This window comes from Triticum dicoccoides, chromosome 4B (assembly GCF_002162155.2).
Source record: "Triticum dicoccoides isolate Atlit2015 ecotype Zavitan chromosome 4B, WEW_v2.0, whole genome shotgun sequence".
In the NCBI taxonomy this organism is placed as follows: Eukaryota; Viridiplantae; Streptophyta; class Magnoliopsida; order Poales; family Poaceae; genus Triticum; species Triticum dicoccoides.
Genome location: NC_041387.1, coordinates 266,646,108 through 266,652,232, shown reverse-complemented (window position 1 = coordinate 266,652,232; position 6,125 = coordinate 266,646,108).

Genomic DNA, 6,125 nt, shown 5'->3' with positions numbered 1-6,125 from the left:
ACTCCTCCAATGATCCAATTAGTTTTTGTTCTAGTACTTTATTCATTGCAGTTTTTTTCTACCTAGGTGACCCTATTCTTGAGCTTGCATGTAAAATTTATATGGTCCCAAGTAGTTTAATGCATGATATAGTCTCTAGGCACTTGTGGGAGTAGTTGCTATCAATTTTGTTGAGTTTGGTTCACTTTTATTTTGAGTTACTAAAAATTTCAGAAATTTTTCAGAGGAAGAAATATGTCTAGGAAAAAGTACCAAGGTGGTTCTTCAAGGAAGCAAGGACCCAGGCTCGCAATACGTGAGCTGGACGATGAACCACCGAGGGAAGCTCAAGTACGGCCTTGTGAATGGCCGTCAGAGGAATTTATGGTCAAGGCAGGTATTAAGGATGAATTTGACGCATATGTGTGTAATGCCGATCTTGAGGACTTCATGTCAGATAAGTGCTCCCAACACTACTACCTTACTAATTCCTTTGTGAGAAGGTTTAAATTTACATCTTCACATAATTCTCACAATGTCCTGTTTGATCTTTATGATTAATCATATACCATGGACCTAGAAGATTTTAATACTGCTTGTAAACTCCCGCAGTGGGGCAATGTCAATGAACCTCGTAAATCTGTATATAAAGATTTTCTTGCTAGTATCATTGTGGGGGAATCCAGAGAGATCACACAAGCTACCATAGGGAGCATTCATTTTCCTGATATACATTATTTTGCTCTCTTTATAGGTAGATGCATAAATGGTAGGACAAGGCATGTCACATGTGTGTTCCAGATCTTAGTGTTCTCAAGAGTGTTGTGCTAGGAGATAAACAATATAACTTGGGGGCCATTGTTGCACGAAGGTTGCATAATAATGGTTTAATTGGAGACTTGTTTGGTGGGATTTATGCAACCCGTGTAGCTAATTATCTTGGTATACCCATACACGAAAATGATATGGAGTTGCCTCCTGCTTATCTAGATTATAATGCCATGGTTAGCCATCAGTTTCTAGAGAGGAATGAACAGTTCCTCCAATACCGACTAATATTTGACAGACATCGCACTGTCCATATTGCTCTCCCTGCTCCTGGTTTCTTTGACTTTCAGGCAAAAAGGAGATATATTATAACCAGGGAGGAGGCGAACGAGTACAAGAGGAGGATGGAGGCAGCTCGCCTCCAAGCTGCAGCTCATGAGGCAATAGCTGCTGCATCTCGGTACAACCCCAGCTACAACTTCAATCCATGGGCATAGACCAACTTAGGCCAAAATCCTAAGCTTGGGGGAGTACGTATTTCTCACCGACATTACATTCATGTTCACACACTCCTGCTAGTTGTCGGTGCTCATACTTTTTCATTGTACTATCGATGCTAGTTTATTTCTTTTTTTCTCGCTTTCTTCTTGTGTGTTTGAGTAACTTTAAGAAAAACCCAAAAAAATAGTTGTAGCTTTTAGCTAGTTTACTTTCCATGCTTGTAGTAGTATAATTAAAAGAAAACCCAAAAAGATTTCTCGTTCTTATTTTGCTTGTTGGGAGCTTTCCCGTGTAAATAGTTTTATTTATTTTCTTTTCTTTGGGGATCGAGAGGAGAAGACCATAATGAAAATGTTGAAGTGGCTCTCATATGCATTATTGTTGAATTAACCAAGGGCCCATATTACCTTGTCTTCTCCCTTGAATTGAATGCTTGCAAATTCTAGCTTAGTCCAATGCACGTGCACTATTATTATTATCCACACCATTCGGTCGTGCAAGTGAAAGGCAATAATGACGATATATGATGGACTGATTGAGATGAGAGAAGCTGGTATGAACTCGACATATCTTGTTTTTGTAAATATGATTAGTTCATCGTTCCTGATTCAGCCTATTTATGAATAAACATGTCTGCAATGACAATTAGAGATTATAGTTGCTTATGTCATGCTTAATTAGCTAGGAGCTTATAATGGTTTACCTTGCATACCAACATGCTATTAAAATGGTTGTGATGTGGTATGATAGGGTGGTATCCTCCTTTGAATGATTCGAGTGACTTGACTTGGCACATGTTCACGCATGTAGTTGAAACAAAATCAACATAGCCTTCACGATATTTATGTTCATGGTGGATTATATCCTACTCATGCTTGCATTCAGTGTTGACTAATTTTAATGCATGTTCATGACTGTTGTCGCTCTCTAGTTGGTCGCTTCCCAGTCTCTTTCTAGCCTTCACTTGTACTAAGCGGGAATACTACTTGTGCATCCAAAATCCATAAACCCCAAAGTTATTCCATATGAGTCCACCATACCTTCCTATATGCGGTATCTATCTGCCGTTCCAAGTAAATTTGTATGTGCCAAACTCTAAGCCTTCAAATGAAATTCTATTTTGTATGCTTGAACAACTCATGTATCAACTAGGGTTGTCTGTATCTTCCATGTTAGGCGGGTTATTCTCAAGAGGAGTGGACTCCGCTCCTCATTCACTAGAAAATGGCTGGTCACCGGGATGCCCAGTCCCATGCTCAAATCAAATCAAACTAAATGCAAACAAAACTCCCCCAGAATTGTTGTTAGTTGGAGGCACCCTTTGTTTCGGGCAAGCCATGGATTGATGATTGTTGGTCGTGGGGGAGTACAAACTTTACCATTCTATTTGGGAACTGCCTATAATGTGTGTAGCATGGAAGATATCGAGATCTCTTATTTGTTATGTTGACAATGAAAGTATACCGCTCAAAATGTTATTTATCTCTATTTCAAAATCGAGCTCTGGCACCTCTACAAATCCCTGCTTCCCTATGTGAAGGGCCTATCAATTTACTTTTACGTTGAGTTATCATCCTCTTATTAAAAAGCACCCGCTGGAGAGCACCGATGTCATTTTCATGCATTACTATTAAATTATATTGGGTATGACTATGACTGGATCTCTTTTACCATGAATTACAATGTTTAGTCAGTCCTTGATCTTCAGAGGTGCTCTGCATTTATGTTTTGCGGTCTCAGAAAGGGCTAGCGAGATACCATCTTGTTATATCATATTATGATTGTTTTGAGAAAGTGTTGTCATCCGAGTTTTATTATTATTGCTCTCTAGTTGATTATGCCATTGATATGAGTAAACATGAGACCTAAGTGTTATTGATAATATGGTTAGTTCATAATATTTGCTAAAAACTTGAATGCTGGCTTTACATATTTACAACAACAAGAGCAAACAGAGTTTGTAAAAGTTTTTCTTTATCACTTTCAGTTTGTCAACTGAATTGCTTGAGGACAAGCAAAGGTTTAAGCTTGGGGGAGTTGATACGTCTCCATTGTATCTACTTTTCCAAACGCTTTTGCCCTTGTTTTGGACTCTAACTTGCATGATTTGAATGGAACTAACCCGGACTGATGTTGTTTTCAGCAGAACTACCATGGTGTTATTTTTGTGCAGAAATAAAAGTTCTCGGAATGACCTGAAAATCCACGGAGCAACTTTTTGGATTTAACAAAAAATATTGGCGAAAAAATCAACATCAGGGGGCCCATACCCTATCCACGAGGGTGGGGGGCGCCCCCTAGGGTGCGCCCCCCTGCCTCGTGGGCCCCTTGAAGCTCCACCGACCTCAACTCCAACTCCATATATTCACGTTCGGGGAGAAAAAAATCAGAGAGAAGGATTCATCGCGTTTTACGATATGGAGCTGCCGCCAAGCCCTAATCTATCTTGGGAGGGCTGATCTGGAGTTCGTTCGGGGCTCCGGAGAGGGGGATCCGTCGCTGTCGTCATCATCAACCTTCCTCCATCACCAATTTCATGATGCTCACCGCCGTGCGTGAGTAATTCCATTGTAGGCTTGCTGGACGGTGATGGGTTGGATGAGATTTACCATGTAATCAAGTTAGTTCTGTTAGGGTTTGATCCCTAGTATCCACTATGTTCTGAGATTGATGTTGCTATGACTTTGCTATGCTTAATGCTTGTCACTAGGGCCTGAGTGCCATGATTTCATATCTGAACCTATTATGTTTTCATGAATATATGTGAGTTCTTGATCCTATCTTGCAAGTCTATAGTCACCTATTATGTGTTATGATCCGTTAACCCCGAAGTGACAATAATCGGGAAACTTAACGGTGATGACCGTAGTTTGAGGAGTTCATGTATTCACTAAGTGTTAATGCTTTGGTTCGGTACTCTATTAAAAGTAGGCCTTAATATCCCTTAGTTTCCAATAGGACCCCGCTGCCACGGGAGGGTAGGACAAAAGATGTCATGCAAGTTCTTTTCCATAAGCACGTATGACTATATTCGGAATACATGCCTACATTACATTGATGAACTCGAGCTAGTTCCGTGTCACCCTATGTTATAACTATTACATGAGGAATCGCATCCGACATAACTATCCATCACTGATCCAATGCCTACGAGCTTTTCACATATTGTTCTTTGCTTAGTTACTTTACCGTTGCTGCTGTTACAATTACCACAAAACTGCTACTGTAACTTTTGCTATCGTTACCGTTACTTCCATGCTACTTTGCTACTAAGTACTTTGCTGCAGATATTAAGTTATCCAGGTGTGGTTGAATTGACAACTCAACTGCTAATACTTGAGAATATTCTTTGGCTCCCCTTGTGTCGAATCAATAAATTTGGGTTGAATACTCTACCCTCGAAAACTGTTGCGATCCCCTATACTTGTGGGTTATCAGGGGGCGGGGTGGGGTGGGGGTAGCGGAGGAACATAGACGGTGGGGGCTGTTTAGGGGAGGGCGAGGGGGGGGGGGTTGCGGCCAGTGGTTCGGCCGGTGGCCCATGCGGTGTTTAGTAGGGGAAGAATCAGAGAAGAGGAAGAAGAAGGGTTGGGAGATGTAGGATCTACATCCAACCGCCTGAAATGGTCGACTGACCCAAATGACGAAAGTCATGCGACTTGCATGCAGACATTCCTTTATACTAAGTACGATCATCGTAGCTGCTTAGCACTGCTCCTCAATCCATCAAGCTAAACAACGTGCCACTCATAATTCCAAACTTGTTGCTCAAATACGAATCTGATATGACGCTAATAGTACTAAAATAGATAATGTTTAATTGGTCAGCTAATGTTCCTACTTTACTTTCTAAAAGCACTCGCACCACATATAGAGAAAAAGCAAGGAGTTTCATTCTTAATGCGCTCTGGCTCATCATGTGTGGGCACTGCGCAACGAACATTTTATTATCCAAAATTTGCTTGCTCTTCTTTAGCATGTTCCTCTTCTGTTCTTCTTTAATACAAGTCTTTGTATAGATTCCACCATGGACTACATATGGAGCAAAATGAGTGAATCTACACTCTAAAATGTATCTGTATACATCTGTATGTGATCCATAGTGGAAATCTCTACAAAGACTTATATATTGGAACAGAGGGAGTATGATAGTAGTACACTATGTTCCTTATAGTGAGGAGCAGCAAGGACATTTGTAGTGTAGAGATCTATTCGGTCAGTTGTGATGGACACTTTCAACTCTTCGGGGCTCTTCTGTTCATAGAATTTTGTGAACACAGGAATAGGAATTGTAGTGTCCTACTACAATTGTGACGCCTTTGAGAGTTACACTAACACTACTGGAATTAGCTTATTTGCCGTCCGCCATCTCTTTGCCGTCCACTGACGGGCGGAAAAAAGGTCTTTGCCGTCAGCCACAATGAAACGGATGGCAAAGAAATGGCTGATGGCAAACAAGGTGTTTGCCATCAGCCAACTCTTTGCCGTCCGCTGGCTGACGACAAAGAAACTATGCCGTTGGCTAGCAGACAGCAAAGAGGTTGGTGGGTCCAGTTATTTTGTAACCAACCCAAGCCCACCGGCCCCACCTCTTTGCCATCCGCAAGCGGACGGCAAAGAATGTCTGCCGACTGTTGGCGGAAGGCAAAGAGGCGGGTACGTTAACGGCCGTCCCGCCCCCGTCCTCTGTCTCTTCTCTCCACTCTCTCTCGCTCTCGTTCCCTCCCCAACACACAACCGCGCTGCCGCCGCCGACCCTGTCTGCCGTAGCCGGCCACCCCGCCGCCACGCACCCCTCCCTTGTGGCGCCCCGACCTCCACCGCACCCCCGCTGCCCCTTCCACGTCGCCCCACCCACACTGGCCCGCGTCGCCGCC